The sequence below is a fragment of the Rhyacophila brunnea genome, unplaced genomic scaffold (assembly GCF_057557595.1).
Source record: "Rhyacophila brunnea isolate RB1 unplaced genomic scaffold, BYU_Rbru_1.0 scaffold_13, whole genome shotgun sequence".
NCBI lineage: Eukaryota > Metazoa > Arthropoda > Insecta > Trichoptera > Rhyacophilidae > Rhyacophila > Rhyacophila brunnea.
In genome coordinates this window covers 38,815,645-38,837,671 of record NW_028232785.1, presented here as the reverse complement: position 1 = coordinate 38,837,671, position 22,027 = coordinate 38,815,645, and the positions used below count along the sequence as shown (strand labels likewise).

At 33.5% G+C, this 22,027-nt stretch overlaps 1 protein-coding gene across 1 annotated transcript in view; it reads left to right on the top strand.

The window, feature by feature from the left end:
- The window catches only part of LOC147077476 (uncharacterized), a 195,976-nt gene that overhangs the window by 6,788 nt on the left and 167,161 nt on the right, over window positions 1-22,027 (top strand). The gene's annotated exons all lie outside the window — the stretch shown is intronic.

Genomic DNA, 22,027 nt, shown 5'->3' with positions numbered 1-22,027 from the left:
TATGGGCGATCCAACTAAAATAGTTCACACTTTTTCAGTCATACTTATTTGTTTTTATTGAATTAAGAATACTTATTACTATGGAAGTTGTTAATTTTTTTAAATATCTAAGCCCTGCTTATTTTTAACCATAATTATTGATAACAAATAATGTTAAATTTATGAGACATCTAAAATTTTGTGAGTATGGTTTAATATCATAATTTTCAATATTTTATAGATAAACGAATATTTTTAGACTGTTATCTATTATGCATAATTTAAAACACCATCTACACGTAGTTATATTAGTTCAATGAACATAAATACGTGATCTTTTTATGTCGGACCTTAACAGCATATCTCCACTCTTTTCCACTGCTATGTAATTATGATTACCCGAAACTATAGTGCTGACGATGCGAAAGAAAGTTTTTGATGTTAAACAAATTTTCCATTCTGAAGAACTCTCATTTCCTATGATGGTAAAAACAATTGTATCTATCTTGAGGTAATTCTAATGTGTGCCTTTTTCTGAGGTTTTTGGGAGTGATTGTGATAAAATTGCTATACACTTTAAAAAGTAAACCAAGTTGAATTTATCTGTATTATCTTTATAATACAAATGTTTTTCATCAATGAGTTCACGTTAGTGGCGAAATGTAGATTTAATAATACTGTTATATTGACTAGTCATATTCTGGATTTGGTTTATACCTGTAATATGAAAACCTATATTTATCCTTCTTTTAGCTTTTACCACCATTTCGGTACCCAGATCTTCAATGCTACGTACATCCACCGAAGTCAATGAGTATATCAAGCGAACTGGTTTTGGGCCCCTGTGGTTGCTTAGTGCCCGATTGGGGCATGGCCACTGAATATCGACATTTCGCAGCCTGATTTCCAGGTTGTTCTATGTCACTTTCAGTAAAATTCTCAGAAGAGCAATGTTTTAAGGTTCACATTGAAATAATTGCACAACCAACACACATATAAATATATTAAAAACTATGTTCTGCATATAAAAGAATAGGTAACTTATTTTCGACATTATCGACAAATCGAGTTTTGTATTTTGATTAATAGATTAAACAGAATTCTGAAAACAGGACAAAATGGCATTCAAAATTCATTTTGCTTCATCAACATATTGTTTCAGCCCATTCCCATTTTTATCTGCATTGCGACTTCTATCATATTACAACCTACTCTTGTCTGCTTTCGTATCCATTTGTTTAATTTGTGATTTTATTTTATGCCCAACATGCACATTCCATTCGTCGTTGCGCTAATCTTATTTTTTTTTAAATATCTGTCTACCACTTTTAACCCGCTTAGATGAACACTGGGAACACACATTAGTAGCAAATATTACGCATTTTTACGAAAATATTACACATGGGCTTGAATGCAATGTATGCCAGTCTGGCAATCTCGTTATAATGGCCGCGAGAAGTGATATTATCAGCGTTGACATCATTCATATTGTCTTGTAGTATGTTGTTTCAGCAGATTTAGAAATTGCTACAAGGGTGTCAATTGATTTGTCAATTTGAATTAAGTAGGAACATTGCAAACTAAAATAAGACATTTTTTTCAACCATGTCCGATCCTAATAGGATCATATTATGGGCCTCCACAGATTATAGTTTGAGGTTTGTATTCACAGATTTTGTTTTTACTAGGAATAGATGTCGGCCAATTGCTCAACCTATTAGGTCCATACTCCTACTCATTGACAAATTGACAAAAATATATACTTGCCAGACCCAGGATTCGAACCTGGGATCCACGATGCTATAAGCCAGGGGTTCTTAACCGTGTGCCAGAGTAATTTTCGTGTGTTTCCGGCAAAGTATTATTAATCTGACTATAAAAAGTACCCTCTTTTAAAAAAAGAAGCTTACAAAATTAAATCCAGTTTTAGCTCCACATATTAGTGCGAATCTTTGGTTACTGATAACAGCCTTGATCATGATTGGGATTATCATCTTACATTCCTGACTTCAAAAAGTCAGTGAGTGAAATGCAATGTCAAAGATCGCACTAATACCCTGTGCTATTTTGAATATTTTTATTTTACTCTTTATTGTATTTTTTATATATCACTGTATGTGTGTTTTAAGCTTCTTTTGTAAATGCCCTCAGACATTTAAATGTAAATAAATCTATAATCTACCAATATAATAAATGTACTAAACACGTAATACCTACTTATTTTTTCCCCACTATTATCCCAAATCTCACATGCGCCCGCTACCGTAAAAAGTTTGAGAACACATGCTATAAGCGAACGCTTGTCGCGCGACTATCATGGCCATCAAAATATTTTTCTACAATAATATTTAGGGATCGTCCCCGTGTGTGAAAATGTTAATAGACGTCTTTTTTTGTTATACGGTTATACGTTTGAGATACGCGCGCCACTCAACGCTCCGCCAAGCGCGCCTACGCTGGACGGGGCCTTATTCATTTTGTTATTGCAAAATAGATTTAGTAATATAAGTTTGATACAATGAAGTGTAGGATTATTCAGAATACAAGCTACGTAAACAGTTACTTATTGTGTGATAACACATTTGGAAGTAATAAACCATTTATTTTATTCAATGAATAATATACAAGATTCGAGAATGTAACATTCTATATATTGAACATACATAACTTGAAAAAATCCAGATAATTACGCAATTCAATGAGCATTTCATGTGGGACCTACTAGTTTAAATTATTGCAATTATGTATAAGGCTCGTAGCTTAATTCGTTAAAGCATATTGGTGGCTACACGGATTCAATTCCCGTCGAGTATCGTATTTTCTTCAAATGTGATTTTTTCGAGAGGGTATTTATATATCTGAGGTGTTTCCACGTTATGTTTAATATTTGGAAGTGATAATATGTTCATATGCTATATTATTAATAATTATTGTTCCATGTAGTTTTGGTGAACCCACACAACAAACTGACTACTGTTGAAGAATCGTTAAAAATAAGGAATGTATCTCTAAATTCATAAATTTAACTTTACACTACAAATGCTGATATATATTGGCACAAAATATGTTATTTATCGACTCTATTCAAGTTTTGGATCAATACAAACAAGCAAAGAATAAAACATCTGGTAGGACGTGCCTACCAGAAAAAATTAAATTGTATTTATTTCAACTTTTAATAGTATGGGGTCGGGTAATGAGTTAATTTAAAGGCAACAATCGGCCAATCGAATATAATACATAAACATTCTTTCTGACTACGTTTTATAAAAAGACTACGTTTTATATAAACTACATAAACATCTCTCCCATCTATCTCTCTTCCACATGGCCATTCTAATTATAAATATATATATCGTCGGTCCCAATTAAAAAAGTCAGATCTGAATTTTGGTCATTTTCGGATTATTACGTAAAAGTTATTTAAACACTTTAAACATTTATACCACAATCACAGTTTTTTTGTTTGTAGATACTCAAGTTAAAAATGAACGATCTACCGACAGTGTCCGAATAACAATGTCGGTTCTTACCAACCGACATTGTTGGCTGGGCGCGGGTGAGCAAGATGCGTCGGTTCTGACAGTTGCTGCTATGTTCACCGGACAGACGGATATTTTTATAATAGTTTAGAAAAGTTTCTATAATCTGTATTTTTATTCATCATGGCAAGAAATAGGTCACAAAGGATATTAAAGAATGCTTTAGGCTCAAAGTATAGTGACAAAATCCCGGAGAAAAAGAAAGAAATGAAAACTGAAAATTCAAATCTCAACGGTCATTCTGACAGGAAAGGTAGGTTAAGTAAAATATTACTAAAATATTATTTTAAACTGGCATTCTTATAAAATTAAATTAGTAGATATTTTATAATTGTCATATTTTTACATTTACTAAAAATAGTTCACAACTAGGTGTTTCCGAGTAATAATGTCGGTTGTGGAAGATATGAATATTTTAACCTACATTTTAATAAGAACTCTGTCGGATGTGGGACATTCGACGTTTTTAATTGGACAAAATTTTATGCCTAATGTCATAAGTGGTACAACCGACTATTTTCACTGTACATTAACAATTCTGTTTTGTGTTAAGTGGTAGAACCGACAGTTTTAATGGGACTGATGTTTTAAAATTATTGTAGTACCGACAATGTTCCTTGATTAAATTATTTTTTTATTAAAATGTTTAAACTAACTTTTGAGGGTTACGGGCAATATCTATAAAATGGCTAACTTACATATTATTCTTCATTATTTTGTTTAGTATATCGTTAAGAATAACTATTTTTATTTTTAAGCTAGTGAAAAATGTTTGAAGAATCCATGCCAAAATGCCGACTGAAGTGCTTTTATTTTTTTTTTCTGAAGAGCAACGCTTACACATCTTTCACAAATTTTGGTCTCTAGACGTAAAATATACCAAGAAAATTCTGAAGCGTCGTCAAACATCTGAAGTCACCAAGCATGATCGTCGAAATACATTTGTTTATTATCTACCTATTGAGGATAAGAAAAAGAAATGTTTGTAAGACTATGCTTCTGAATACTATTTCATCTGGAAAACGTACTATTATAACCACTGCTTGGAAGAAATATGATGGAGATAATAATATTGAGCCTGATCGACGTGGTAAATATGACCATAAAAAACCGTCATAGATAACGAGATGGTGAAAAGCATATGCGATCACGTAAACTGTTTTCCTCTGGTAGAATCGCACTATATTTGAAAACATTCTAAAAAACTTCTAACTAAGTGACTCTCAAATGTTCAATTTATATCGCGAGTGGTTTGATCTGGATAAATATTCTAACAAGGCACTAACAAAAGGGCAATACAGAGATATTGAAATGAAAAGTTCAATATAGCATTTCACCGCCCAAAAAATGCTTGCTTTTGTCATGCATTTTCGAGCAAACCGGTCCAACAGACGAAGATAAAAAAAGACGGAAAAAACATTTAGCCCTTAAGAAGGCAGCTCGCACACTTAAACATGAAGATAAAAACTAGGCTTTCCAGAGTAAAAGTATTGTGGTTGTTATATTTGACATTCAAAAAGTACTAACGACTCTTCATGGGGAAGTATGACGAAGGAATTGCAAAACGCGGAGCAAATAAGTTTTCTTGTAAGTTGTCTGTTCAATTTTATAAAAGAACCGCATTACTTATCGGTGTAAAAGAATTTAGATTTTGGTCCGACAATAATTGTGGTGGTTAGAATAGAAACCACATCGTATTCACCCTTTTATATGCCTGCAGCCTAGGAATTTAATGTCACCATTACCCACTCATAGATTTATGGAAAAGGGCCACACTCAAAATGAGAGTGACAACGTCCACTCAACCAATGAAAGAGCTAGTGATCGCAAAATGTTTGTACGTTCCTGAGAAGTGGTAGGTATTGCTTAGTACGTTGGGCAAAAGCTGAAGGTGTATCATACATAGTAAAGAAAGTCTTTACAGTGATGCACCTATACGATTTAAAATCATTACTCGCAAACAAAAATTGGCCAAAAAAAACTTCGTGAATTTATGTAATTGAATCGTGTAACAGAACTAAAGGTAAATGCACAATAATTCGACACGATTGAGTATACAGATGATTTAAGTGAACCTGTAAAAGCTAAGGTTGTGCTAAGATGTGCAGCACGAAACACTCAGATTTTCAACAGAATGTGATCTGAAGGAAGCTTATGATGGCCCACTTCCTGTGAGTTACTATTAATATAAAGATTTGCAAGATATGTGAAAAAGTAATCTTATTCCAGAAAAAATATCACAAATTTTACACGGAGCTCGCCCATATTGAAAGATTCTAAAAAAAATCGGAGGATATTATTGATAGTAATACTGACAAAGAACAAAGTTAACTAGTATTAAGTATAGTTTTTAGGGATTTTTAAGTAAAAATAAAAACTTAAATCTATAGGAATTTTATTAAGCTAAAAAATTACCAGTTTTTATAATTATAATTATATATTTATGTGAACAATGTAAATTTTATGATAACGTTTTCTTTCTTTGTAAGAAACTACTTTTATATATATTATATCTATATTTGATTTCGATTTTATACATACATTCTTTAAATTAAGTACTTGGAATTGCTTTATTCGACAGATCTGACATAAAATTTGCATCAAATTCCAGTTAAAATAGTCGTTACTGACACATTCGACATAATAATTTTAACATAGTTCTATTAAAATTGTCATAACTGACACTTCTGACAAAATTACTTAATTTATTCTAGTAAATATGTCGCATGTGACTTTTCTCGGGTTTTTATAGGAATTTCTCAAAAATTGTATTATATATAAAATCCTAAAAATAAGGTTTTTTGGCAAATTTGGTAACAATGTTTCATTAATAAACGATTTTATGGATAAAAACATCTTTGATTGAAAAGCAGCATTTTGCAGAACCGACTTTTTTAATAGGGACCGACGATATTATTCACAATGTTACTTAAAACTCTATTATATTGAGTTTAATTAATTATGTTAATGTTTTTTATTGATTTACAATGAATAAATACCTACATAAAAATAAATGTTATTGAAGACACTGTGTTTATTTTGTTAAATCTTCTTTTACAGTGTAATAATGTTAGATGTATTCGCATTTATAAAAGGTTATATTCTACGAACATATATCTATATCATATTATACTACATCAATCGAATATTATAGGAGTTATACACAAACATAACCAATAAAAATAATGATTTCGTTTGACATTTTATTTTTGAAGTTTCACCTAGTACCAAAGACATCGATTTTCTCGGTTTTGGCGATGTTGCCGACTGGTCACTCGCGAGTTAAAATAGTCCTTAGCGAGTGGCTTCCAAAATACGTATTATAGTATACGGGGTGAAAAGGGCGATGATAACTTGTCATACCGTGTAGTTTTCGCACACACGAGTCGATAGTTACGAATTCGAGCTGCAGGAATGCGAAAACTATCACCTTCATAATATATATAATATTGTTTTAAAAAGGTTATTTACCAATATGTCTCATTTCGTGTTTTTTAAGATAGCTAGATGTCGAGAATTTATATGATCATACATTGCATTTATAAGGTTTTTCACCAGTATGTGTCATTTTATGTGATTTAAGATTACGAGATGTCGATGACCTATATGAACATACATTGCATTTATAAGGTTTTTCACCAGTATGTGTCATTTTATGTCTTTTAAGATCAGCAGATCTCGAGGATCTATATGAACATTCATTGCATTTATAAGGTTTTTCACCAGTATGTGTCATTTTATGTGTTGTAAGATTGCTAGATGTCGAGGACCTATATGAACAAAAATTGCATTTATAAGGTTTTTTACCAGTATGTGTCATTTTATGTCTTTCAAGATCACCAATATGCGAGCATCTGTATAAACACACATTGCATTTATAAGGTTTTTCATCGGTATGTGTCATTTTATGTGTTGTAAGATTACCAGATGTCGAGGACCTATATAAACATACATTGCATTTATAAGGTTTTTCACCAGTATGTGTCATTTTATGTCTTTTAAGAACAGCAGATCTCGAGGATCTATATGAACATTCATTGCATTTATAAGGTTTTTCACCAGTATGTGTCATTTTATGTGTTGTAAGATTACCAGATGTCGAGGACTTATATGAACATACATTGCATTTATAAGGTTTTTTACCAGTATGTGTCATTTTATGTCTTTTAAGATCACCAATATGCGAGCATCTGTATAAACACACACTGCATTTATAAGGTTTTTCACCGGTATGTGTCATTTTATGTTTTTTAAGATCACTGAGTCTCGAAGATTTATATGAACATACATTACATTTATAAGGTTTTTCACCGGCACGTTTCGTTTTATGTGAACTAGATATCGAGGATCTATAAGAACATTTGTTGCATTTATATGGTTTTTCACCAGTATGTGTCATTTTATGTGTTTTAAGATACCCAGATGTCGAGGATCTGAATGAACATACATTGCATTTATAAGGCTTTTCAGCAGTATGTGTCATTTTGTGTGTTTTAAGATCAACAGATCTCGAAGATCTATATGAATATTTATTGCATTTATAAGGTTTTTCACCAGTATGTGTCATTTTATGTGTTCTAAGATTACCAAATGTCGAGGACCTATATGAACATACATTGCATTTATAAAGTTTTTTACCCGTATGTGTCATTTTATGTAATTTGAGAACACCCTTTTTGCTAAAATTTTTTAAACACACATCGCATTGATGTGATTTTTCGCCCGTATGTGTCATTTTATGTAATTTGAGATCACTATTTTGGGTGAACTTTATAAAACACACTTCGCATTGATGTGATTTTTTACCGGTATGTGGCATGTATGACTTAAGATGCTGAGACTTCATGCATGAAACGTAGTGATGATTTAGATATTTTACAGTTTCAAACACTCCACTACAATTATTACAAATAAAGTTACGTGGAAAATATGTAACTCTTCTCAACTTAATTCGAACCTCCTTTGGTAAGTATAATTTCTGAATTTCATGTTTGATGTTCTGTTCATCGATGGTTATTTCCGAATGCTGCATCATCAGTATTCTGTTTTCATTGATTGCATGTGCTATTTTGTTGTTACTTGGGTCATTATCAACCGTATCTTTTTTAACGATATCCAATGGTTTACTCTTACGTACTGCAAAACATTTCTGGGTAGAAATCTACAAAAAGAATAGGAATATTAATATATCAAAGTAATACTATCTATAAAATATACTTATGTTCCAATGCTCCCTAATATAGCACTGGCACTATGTCGTTTGTAAAGTGTTTTTCTGTTAAAACATAAATGTCAACGAGTGAGTGCAGTGTAACGTATTACACTGCACTCAATTGTTGACATTTATTTTATTTTATTTTATTTTATTTTATTTGGGAAACCTCACAGTCGACATTGAAAGTACATATTACAACTTGTTACATAATATACAAGGACCAATAATGGGTTTCCACATTTATTATTACATTTATATTAAACTAAAACAAAGTGAGATAGAAGAAACAACTTTAAAATAAGTATATAATATAAGGTATGTGTTTACGTGCGTGTGTATATATGGGTGAGAGTGCGTGGGAGTATGCTTTGGTATTTATTGCGGTAGTGTGAAGTTAGTTTTGTATGTTTTTTCACAAATTGTTTTTGTGAATGTGTCAAATGTTAGGTGTAAAATGTCTGTATCGCTGAAAAAATTATTGTACGTAGTCATTATTCTAACGAATACAGCATTACTAGCGTAGTTAGTGTTGTGTTTAGGTATATGAAATAATTTTTGAGAGCGCGTGCGTTTCTGGGGTACATTTAAACATATGCTGGACTGCACTATTTCGATCGAGTCAATGGCGTTATGTATGATTTGGTGTAGGAATTTAATGTCGTGGACAGTGCGTCGTGATTCCAGGGAGTTGATGTTGTAGTTATGTGTGCTGGTGGAATTATGTATGATCAAAATCTTATTTTTTTTAATATGGTGAGAATTACAAATTATTAATATAAGACGTTTACAACATGACATTTAGAAAAAATTAATATTAATAAAAGAGTATTACATATCGACTGTGGAAAGGCAAAAGGAGTTAATCCACAATAATCAAATTTTACAGGAGGCACAAAAAACGTTTTGATAAAGATTTTGGGCCAAAGTCTAAATATAAAATAGACACAACCTTGAAGTGCATGATGATTCATATTAATTTGGTATTATTTTTTCCCAATATATGATTAAATAATGAAGTTATTGAAGAAAAACTAATAAAAATGAGGGTTAAGTCATTTTACCTGACAAAAAATTAGGTAGGTATTAACATATTTGGAGTTAGACACGTACATTTTACTTGCAATTTATGTTATTACTATAATATATTAACATAAAACAGTGCATTTTAATGATATTAGTCTATTACAATGATATTAATCGTAAATTAAAGCGAATTGAAAACAATTTCAATTGAGAAGTATTGTTGACAGATCACATAACCTATAAATCGCACGGCAGTGTTTTAAGTGAATTAACAAATATTGTATTACTTTACTCAGATATTATGATATCATCAAATCAATTAATCGATAATCGATAATTAAAACACAATATAAGTTGTCACAGGCCGTTTCATACCGATATAGATAGAATTTACAATAGCTCTTCTCGTGTGTGATATAAAAACTTCAAGATGTACCAATTTTAAACACTAACAGTTCTTGTCGGGATTATTTGTTGCGTCCCTATTAACACCACACTTTTCAAGATTCATTTTTCTTCGTTCTGTTGCCATTTTCACTCAATGTTTAAACTTTAAATGATTTTTTATGAAAAGACTGTCGAAATCTGTGTTAACTGTCAAATGACCGACCGAGAAATGTACGTGGCTTAAGTCTTCCTTCTGGTTCATAACTTACCCGGTCGGCCCCCAGAGTTTAGTAAAACTACCATTATTTTCATATATTTGCAACGTAAGATGCATAACGCCTTTTTCCTTTCCGTAAAAGATTACTTGAACGACTAATAATGTCATTGATGTGGAATAAATCCTTTTACTTGGACGCAAATTTCAAACGCCTTTCTTTTTTAAAAATTAAAAGCTAAAATTTGATAATAATTTGGCATTTAGGCAGAACGTGTATTTAGTTGTGTGCAATGGCTATTATTCAATGAAACCTATTTTGCAAAAAGTGAGGGTTAAATCCTTTTGCCTTTCCAAGGTCGATATATATTAAAAAAAAAATATATGACCATTAAAACAGTAGAATTAGTGTAGACATTACAAAATTTAAATAACAAGGAAGTCATCGAATGAGCTAAGCAGACCCTATTTTAGGAATTTATAAAACAATGCCCACTTGAGGTGAAATATGAGCGGGATGCTCAATCGTCTGTCATAATTACAACAAAATTACAACAAAACACTATCCAGAAAGCCTTTCATAGTTATGATCGAGTTGTCTATGTTCCACCAGATCTGCAATAGCTTCGTTCTGTTTTTCTATTGAAAATAATACCATATATAAAAATTCTCTTTTTCATAATTTAGGTAAATTATTTTGTAATTGTTAAACGATGACAAAAGTATGAAAAATATACAAAATAAATTCAATTACTATAAATACACATTTAATATTTAATTAAAATGATTAAATGTCTCCGCAATTAGAGAATAATATATGTTATTTTTTGACCCATGTTTTTCCCGATACGGTAACACTTGCCGTTGTAATTTCAGATTTTGTCATTTACAATTATTACAAATATGCCATGATATGAATAATTATCTAGTGTGATTAAAACTAATATTACCATGTTGGTGTGTAGGTAACTAAGTACTTATATATTTTAACTACCTATCTATTAGTTTAATATTACATAAATATCTAAATTCGAATAAAAAAAGTTAATTCATAATTCATTGACACTGACATTTCAATTCGATAATCGGTTTTACTAAATTAGGACATGTACAGAATCAACGAAAGTAAAGGAAAATATGTCGCATTAAATGTCACGGATATTTAATAATTGTTCAATACCCATATTGAGATCAATTGTTAAATGAATTTGAGCGTATGGGCTGTTTATAGACACGTACATTTATTTTGACAGCAGCTGTCAGTGCTTATTGGTAATACAGAAGGGGGCGAGTTCACAACAAAAGTAGTCTATGGTTAAGGATTCCTTATCTCTATAATCTATAGTGAACAGATGGATTTCAGCTATTTACCAATTTTACTGTAAGTTTGTGGTAAGTATGAATTGAGCATTACGCCCTATGTTAATATCTGATGTGATTTGGTTGTACAAACTTATTTCCCTCCCAATCGGCATTACCAATGGCAGGTTAGTTTTTCACCGTAGGAGAACAAAAAATGAATGCCCTCGATTTTTAAGATAATTATGAGACACACAAACCAATCCCACGAAGAATGGCAGTTTTCATTTACGCCGCGTATAAATCGGAACAAATATGTACTTAGCTAAATAAAGATCTCTTCTAAACTTTACGCTACAGTATGTAAGCATACGTAATGATCAGTATAGTCAGGCAAATCTTCATGAATAAAACTGCGCTTGAATGCTAATAAATTATTCAAATTTACTCAAAAAAGCTGTTGTCGATTTACGCAACATATAACTGCACTTTATTGCAAAATTGCGAAAAGCGATTTGACTCATTTTTGCTTAGGGAGGTACATGCTCAGCGTAGGTAAAAATGGAGCTTTTATTCTATTTTCAAAGCATGATATGTAAATAAAGTATTTTTATTACATAAAATAGTATTCTTTCAAACCTCTCGCTCTTATGTTTTAGAGCAGTGCTCCGCAAGCTTTTCTCACCCACGGCACACAAAAGGTCTTCCCAATTTTCCGTGGCACACCACACGTAAAATAATTTATACACCAAAACATGGACCCTAGGCCAGAATCTTTGGCGGCCCCCCTACCTTTTGGTTATGTTAAAGACAGTGTGATACTTTAAAATAGCGTTTTTCAAATGATGTTCGAAGTAAAATAAATCGTATTGATTCTATGTTTAGGCGATTTTTTGTATTTATTAAACTTGAACTACGGTTAGTTGTCGGTGAACAATAATTATTTGTCAAGTACTGACACAATAATAATAAATTGTATCCCACAATCGTTTGTATCAAGTTATTAATGCCAGCGAAGTAAGTTTTTTTTGCAATTAGAGCAAATTTGTAATTTGTGTTTATCTCACTTATTTGCTTGACTTGCCACGCCACCCCCCTGAGTTTGAGCCCCCAGAGCACTAAAATTACATAACATACCTACTTATTTGATAAATAATTAAATAAACATAACACACGACGATAAACGAAATGTACATTATTATTCCCATGTATTGGTATTATCAATAAATAGCTTGTTTCAATGATCGTACACGTTTTAAGCCTTACTTAGTTAGTTTGGTAGCCTTGTCAGAAATACGAGGATATTCTTTAATACTTTGGACGCGGAAGACGCACACGATGCGTAATGACCAGGCGGCCGATCGATGTAATTAACGTGCATTTTAAAGGGGGCAATTAAAATCTCATTATCTATTCAGCAGCGAAAGCGTTAATAACCGAAATCCAGAAAATACCATAAGAGGTTCTATATAATTTTCGGCATTGGTTGCAAAAGGGTTTCGAATCCAGTCGTATTGATTGTATGAAAGTAATGATGAAATTTCTAATTCAAAATTAATTGCTTGTTTTCATTGGTGGTCTGGTAGGTCCTTTGGTACATTTGTACAGATCCTTGTCTTAAATCATTCTTATTTATCAGATCACGTCAATATATTTTCATTCTGACCTTGCATTGTTTTATTAAGTTCAGGCAGGTGCTCAAATGTATTAATTACCAGCCATGTACGCAAATTTGACTATTAAGTAAGTATTGTATAATATACAAAATTATTTGTGTTTTTTTAAGCAATGCTTCGTGGCACACCTAGCATCGTCTCGCGGCACACCAGTGGTTAAGCTACAACATACGGCTGTAGCCATAAATTGACAATCTAAAACTGAAGTAGGGAGTAAGAAAATGTTAACGCGCGTGTATGAACATGTACCTAACCGAAAAAAAAGTTTTAAACGGTACATGTTCAAACACGCGCATTATCATGATCTTACTCCATGCTTCAATTTTATTTTGTAAATTTATGGCTACGGCCGTATGTTGAAGCTTAACCACTGGGGAATGACAAAAGAAATGGCGTATTTCAAAAAACCCCTACCTTATTCTTCGATCAATAATTATTATAAAGCAATCATTATTCGTAGAATGTTTATCACACTTGAATGGTCAAAAACATTGCTTATAATTATTAGTATCTTTAGAATTATCTTCAAATGTGTTAATCTTGCCCATTTTTTGAATAATAAAATGCCTAATTAATGCCTAATATTAATTTATGCCTAATAAAATCTTAACACCGCTGCACATTCATGTACTGAAATATGGCTATATTCTAAAACATCAGAGCGAGAGGTTTAAAGGAACACTATTTTGGGTAATAAAAATACTTTTTGCAGTCATCAAATGTTTAAAATAAATATAATGGATAATAAAGCTTCAAAATTATATAAATAAATTATCTACAATGTTTAAGGTATATCCAGGATCATGCATTGAAAATAGAAAAAAAGTTATATTTTGACCCACGCTGAGCACGTCCGCCCTTACCGGGTTTGTTAATAATGAAGATTGCCCACACGGAAATAGAATATTCCAGAAGACTTTCTAGAATTCATTACAAAATGCACCCTTTGGTGCGGTTTACACGATGGTGGCATCGTCACATATTTATTCAAAAATGGGGCCGAAGCTCACGTTAAGGTGAATGCATATCCCTGTCGAACGATGAATGGAACCAGGCTGAAAATGACACCATCTCCCTACAAAACACAGAGGCAATAACAAAAATCATTATAGAATCTTCGGAAGAGACAGTTGCTGCTGTGGTTGAACGAGTAAGCAAACTTTCAAAGGAAACGTTGGATCTTATGAAGTTGCGTAGGAGTACGAAAAGTGAGCAACAAGTTGCAAATGATCTCGAGTACTCCACGCTGTGCGTAACTACGTAAAAACATATGAGAAGATCTTTGTAAGTTCAATATGAACCCTGCGTCAGGCAGGAGCTTACACAAGAAATAGCAGCATCTGTCAATAGGAGACGGCAGATCACGACACTAAAATCGCAAGATGGAAGTATCGTGCGTAACTGGGACCATCTACTCGACACTGTTATAGAGTTTTACAGCGCTCTATAAAGATGACACTGACATCAATTCAGATCTTCTGGTGAACTGAGAATATGAAGATCCTCTTCCCGATGTTACTACCACAGAGGTGGAATATGCTATAATGTGCATGAAGAGTGGGAAAGCCCCGGGAGAAGATGGGCTGACTATCGATGTTCTCAAACGGGCCTGGAGTACGGTGAGTGAAGTTCTCGCACGTCTGTTCACGGCTTGTCTGCACGAAGAGAACATCCCAGAGTCATGGAAAAATGCCTCCATTATTATTCTACATAAGAAAGGATACACTGAAGGTTTGAAAAACTATCGACCAATTATTCTACTGCCAATTCTGTATAAGGTTTTCACGAAAATACTCTCAAACCGTCTCGAAACAGTTCTAGACGATAACCAACCAAGATAGCAAGCCCGATTCAGAAGAGGCTACAGTACAAAGGATCATATACAGGTCGTCAGGGAAATCATAGAGCGCTACCAGGAATATAAACTGTCATTATATATTGGTTTTATAGACTATGAAAAGGCGTTTGCTTTCATGAAAAAATTCTCAATTATAGACGCCCTTAGCAACATAGGAATTTCCAGACGCTACATAAACAATTGAATAGTATATACAGTGATGCCACAGCATGCGTGAAACTCCACAAACGGTCGTGTAAATTCTCCATTAACAAAGGTGTCCGGCAAGGTGATACCATTTCACCTAAATTATTCACCACTACTCTTGAGGACTTATTTAGGAAACTTGATTGGGAGGAAAAGGGTGTTCCAATTAATGGGGAGAACCTCTGTCACCTGCGCTTTGCAGATGATATTGTTATACTCTCACAAGACCCGAAAGACCTCCAAGGTTGAATGCAAGAACTCGCGGTTGTCAGTCAAACGGTCGGTCTAAAGATAAATGTCTTAAAGACAAAAGTGATGAGGAACTGTTTTTCGAACCCTGCGATTATCTATATTTCTGGCACCCAACTCGAGCAAGTTAACAGCTAGGTCTATTGCGGACAGCAGGTGTCCATACACGGAAGCATGCACGATGAAATTTCTCGAAGAACAAAGGTGGGATGGAGTGTTTTCTGACATCTGAATAGTATCTTCTAGAGTGACCTACCATTATGTCTTAAACGTATGGTGTTAAACCAATGTGTGCTACCTGTGCTCATGTATGGCTGCGAGACGTGGACTCTCAACACGAGAGATGTCCAAAGGCTAAGAGTCACACAGCGAGCCATGGAGAGGTGTATGTTGGGAATCACGCGAAAGGACCGTAAGAGAAACGAATGGGTTAGGAAGCAGACAGGAGTACGCGATGTAATAGACGTTGCCAAACAGTTGAAATGGAGATGGGCGGGGCACATTTCTCGCCGAAGGGACGGCCGCTGGACAAACGCCGTCATCCAGTGGTACCCAAGGGGCACGAAAGGGCCACAGGGTCGCCCTAAAAGCCGCTGGATTGACGAACTGGTAAAAGTCGGCGGAAATACGTCGCAGCGAACGATACAGGACCGAGAGAGTTGGATAAAGCTTGGGGAGGCCTTCATCCAGCAATTCGACCCCAGCTGATGATGATGATACAGAAACAAACATATTTTATAAATATTAGGTTTGTAAAATTCATTGGAAGTTCTGTTCACGTTCTCGTAGATATCTACTGAATATTGTAATAACACTATTATGAGGTTAATGTTGAAGTAGCTTCTTTAAGGATTAATTAGATTTAACAATCAATCGTTTTAAGAATTCAGCGATAACTAAAAAGTACCGATTAAATAATATGATAATGTCATTACCACATTTTAGGTTATTTTACAAGTACCCAAAATGGAAGTGATTCACGCTGAAATTTTGTTGTTAGGATTTCGAACCAGACGGATTCATTCAAAATGACAGACAAGGCGCTTGTGAAACGATTCCGGTTATCGAAACCATTTGCAGATGTATTCATTTCCAGGTTGGAAAATCTAATGTCAACCCCAACTAGCTGTAATGTGAGCATAGACAAAAATATAATGACCATAAAAAATGACAATTCAGTATTTTTGTTGCGTTATTGGACACCGTGAGAAGCACTATACCTCTTTTGAAGATACTGTTGCGTTTTGCTTCTTGTTTGCGTACCGCTTCGTTCAAAAATTTCCATTCTGCCATTCCAGCTGCAAGTAGTTTTTTTATAGACAATAGGCTTACCTTGTATTACCTACCTAAAAAGGACTCACGCGCGATTAATTTTATTCACCATATAATTGATCGCAATTTTAGATAATCGCATTAATTATTGCTTTACATTCGAATGATTGTGATGTATAATAAATCATCATAAATAAATGCTCATGATTTGACGAAAGATTTATAAACCTACACATAAATTGTTTTAAAATATTAGTGTGAGCTTAAACCACTAAATGAAGCAATTTGGAGCGAATTAATAATGCTGAAATGAGTTTCAAAGTTGCATATCTAATTCCAACCTTCTATATAAGACAGCACACATTATAACTACTTACAATTGACATGTAATTTGAATTTGAACAACCCGGTTGAGGGTATTCATCATCATATAATGGGTGTGTGATATCTTCAATAAGCTCGCGTTTGACGACAGCTGGTTGATCATCTGTCTCAGATTTTATATTAGAGAGGTCCGCCATATTAAGGTACTGAAAGAAGCATTATTACATATTGTTATCACGGTGAAAACAGTTTCGGGTCACGTAATCACCATATAACATTGTATAATATTTATATTTAACATGAATTAGTAGATAAACTAACCTAACCTATAGATATCACAGATGTATCGTAGCTGTCAAATTGTATAACCATGTAATTTTTTGAAACAAAGTTTAATATCACCTTATGTTCCTACATAGTTTGTAAAAATGCCACAGTTTATATTATTAAACGAATCATTTTTATTCTCAATCTAATGTTATTTTAAAATAATTTAGTTTCCAAAAACTAACCTCGAAATTGCAACGTGAAACGTCCGCATTCTTTTGCGTTACATGAGTTCGAGGGTCCGGGTTGTTTGGATGGCTAGTCAGCATGTCAAACAAAGGCTTGCCTTCTATATCGGAGTGTTCTCCATCACATTCATGCTTTACATCCATGTTAAGTGTAAATATGGGAGGAGTAACGTGACAGCCAGGATACATTCAGGGTAATGTAAGAAAAGTGTTGCCACAATACTGAAAAGTGTTTTCGGTCGATACTAATATTATTATAATAGATACATTAACACTTCACACGGGTGACACACTTCAATAATACTTAAGGGCTTGCGCAGACAGAGCGCGGTCAGGCGGTCTGCGTTCCGCGTTCGGAGTTCGGCGTTCTTTGTACTGTATGGACTTCATACTGTATGGGTACACAGCCGGCGGTCAGACCGCGCCGGTCAATTGGAACGCTAGCGTTCTAGAGTGCTATTCCCGGAATTACAAAGAACGCCGTACCTCCCGTCCAGTCGCGTCATAGATAAGTCCCGTTGCAATAATGTCGTCTGAGAAATTGATTGATTTAGTGAGAGAGAGGAGATTATTGTATGATCTCAGTGACATCAATTATAAAAATCGTCAATTAAAAGGCGATGCGTGGATAAAATTGCCAAGGAAATGGGAACCGGGAATGAACAATATCTCGGTATTATTAACCTACAGAGCTGTTCACTGATTAAAATACGAAATAAACTCTTGGTATTATTTACCTACAGAGCTGTTTACTGATTAAAATACGAAATAAACTCTAACCTAACTGCATACGCTGAAAAATCGCTCCTGCTATTTGTTTATAGGTTATGGATACATGAATGAACAATATCTCGGTATTATTAACCTACAGAGCTGTTCACTGATTAAAATACGAAATAAACTCTTGGTATTATTTACCTACAGAGCTGTTTACTGATTAAAATACGAAATAAACTCTAACCTAACTGCATACGCTGAAAAATCGCTCCTGCTATTTGTTTATAGGTTATGGATACATGAATGAACAATATCTCGGTATTATTAACCTACAGAGCTGTTCACTGATTAAAATACGAAATAAACTCTAACCTAACTGCATACGCTGAAAAATTGCTCCTGCTATTTGTTGGTTGAAAAGACGTCAAGGCCTGTGCGTTGTGAGATGAAATATGTTCTTCTTCATTTATATCACGTTCTCCTTTTACTTTAAGGTAGTTGTGCAAGCAACAAGCAGCCTTGACAATATCAACCACAGTATCTACATCTAATTCAAATGCTCTTTAAAATACCCTCCATTTTTTAACCAAAATACCAAATGTACTCTCTACTATAGGTACGTCTTGCACTACTAAGTCTGTGATTATAGTTTTTTACTCTTTCATCACGAATAGCTATATCCTTTCCAAAAGGTCTCATCAAAAATGTTTCCAATTTGAAACCTCCATCTCCAATAAAAACGTGAGGCACTGTTTGTATTCTACCTGGTAATGGTTTTGGCCCAGGAATGTCCGATTGATTGTTAATAAGCTTGTCGTAAAAAGAAGACCTTTGGAAATTGTGCTGTCACTATCTTTTCCATAGCTACCAACATCAATCATAATAAATTTATACTCTGGGTCTACCACTGCAAGCAACACGATGGAGAATTTTTGTTTATAGCAAAAATGTAGTGATCCAGTTGTTATGGGTTGGAATTATTAAAAGATATTAATTATATTTAACGTTTTCCTTTATTTCCGATTTATAACACAAAATCACATAACATATTATTACTGGTATACTAATACAAGGTTGAATATTACTAAGTACAATACGTGTTTCCTGTAAGGAGTCCAACTGAAGAGTGATTTATATTCTGGAATACTACTAGGAAGGAAACAATGGAGATGATGCAACAAACTTAAGAAAAAAATGAACAAGATTTAACATGTGTCAGCCGGTAGAATCCACTGGCTGACTCACTAACAGTCACAAATTTGAATGGCACATAACACAGTGTTCGGTGGGCATTTTATATACACATGTTTTCCGTCAATACTTCCGATACAATTTGGAAATCCCCACTTTTCGTTAAATCCAGCTTCAGACTTCTTCCATGTTGTTTCCGTGGGTCTTGGCATATATATTGGTTGTAATACTTTCCAAATCGCTTGACTTACTTCTTTTACTATTACACCAATCGTTGTAAATCCAATATGATATGAATGACCGATTGTTTTATAATATGTATCTCCTGTAGCGAGGAATCTGAAACAAAATTATTTTTACAGGTAATGATTGGAGTTCCAAGTGGAAGAGTCTTAGAGATAATTACAACAAATATAAAAAACAACCGAAACTGTTTCAGGCCAAGCGTACAAAAAATATAAAAATTGGCCAAGGTCCGAACAAATGCGATTTTTAGATGATGTCAATAACAGACGAAGTACGCATAGCAATATTCTAAAAACTCAAGATTCCAATGTAGAGCCTTTCGAGGCATTGGAAGTCTCTGTCCAGGAGGTTGAACATAGTGATCAGGAGGTGAGTGACCCAACAGAAAAAGTTTTAGAGTATCTGTTAAAAAAAAATGAAAAATAACCAAAAATGGATGACGTGGACCTGTTTTTATTTGAGTTACGCTCAAACATTTAAAAAATTTCCACGTCGTTCACAGACTACACTAAAATTGGAGATTGCGACGTTATTTGCTCGGTTCGAGAGTGAATTAGAAGCTGACGGTGACCCTGAGTATTGGAACTCAATGGACCCTCACTCTGTGTCATCGAACGAGCCACAGCCGAGCACTTCACTGGCTAGATATTATGAAACAGTGGAAATCGGACTCGATGACACTTTTTAAGGGCCCACATACCCCACCCCACGTAGGTCAAAATGGGGATTTTATGGTATCTTAACACGGAAAAGGTTTGACGAATAACAATTGTTTTAATATTTACTAGGTACTTAACGGCCCTCGTGCGCCATGTATGTCAAAATGGAGGCTTTATCATATTTTCAGAGCATAATCCTGGAAATTCCTTAAAGCCGCGTTGACACGATCCAAGTTGACTTGGGCCGAGCACACTCGTACGAGACATCTTCATTTACTCGGACCGCGTCCTACTCATCCGAGCTAGCTTGTATCGGAGTAATTGGGATGAAGATGTCTCGTACGAGTGTGCTCGGCCCAAGTCAACTTGGATCGTGGCAACGCGGCTTTAAGGAATTTCCAGGATTATGCTCTGAAAATATGATAAAGCCTCCATTTTTACCTACATGGTGCACGAGGGCCGTTAAGTACCTAGTAAATATTAAAACAATTGTTATTCGTCAAACCTTTTCCATCAATATTTCAACCAAAAATGTAACAGTTATGTAAAATATGTGATTTCAAACACTTATGTATTGTTAAGCTATTCATTAGTTTTCATTATATTCTGTGTATAAATTTCAACCAAAAATGTGAGTTATAAAAAAGATATGTGATTTAAAACACTTTATGTATTGTTAAGATACTCATACGCTATTCTGTATAAATTTCAATCAAAAATGTAATGTGATTTCAAACACTTAATATGTGTTGTTAAGCTATTCATTAGTTTTCATGATATTCTCTGTATAAATTTCAACCAAAAATGTAATAAGTAGTTATAAATAAGATATGTGATTTAAAACATTTTATGTATTGTTAAGCGATTCATATTAGTTTCCATAAAATTCTGTGCAACTTATTTGTCAATAAATGCCTATTATATACCCTTATATTTCTTTTTAACATTTATCATCCCCATAATTAATTCACATCTAATTTTGGAATGAAATAGCCAATTTATTCTTTGTTAAAAGTCATATTTATTGTTTTTTTTCTAACAACAGACACAAAGTTTAAATACATATTCACAAATAAAAATCACATAATCATAATGTTATAAAATCTCTATATATATATAAAAATCTCGTGTCACGATGTTTGTGGTCGAACTCCTCCGAAACCGCTAGACCAATTTTTATGAATTTTTTTATGTATAATTGTTAGGTTTGAGAATAGGTCAACAAGTATATTTCATACCGCTAGGTGATTCGGGTATCTCTATCCAGAAAAAAAATTCTTTAAAGCTCGACCGATTTTTATGTTTTTTTTTATGTATATTTGTTAAGTATAAGAATAGGTCAACAAGTATATTTCATACCGCTAGGTGATTCGGGTATCTCTATCCAGAAAAAAAATTCTTTTATTTTTTTGACAATTTTTTTTTTGTATTTTTTTTTATTTGGCATCAAAAAATACCTATAACCCAAAATTTTC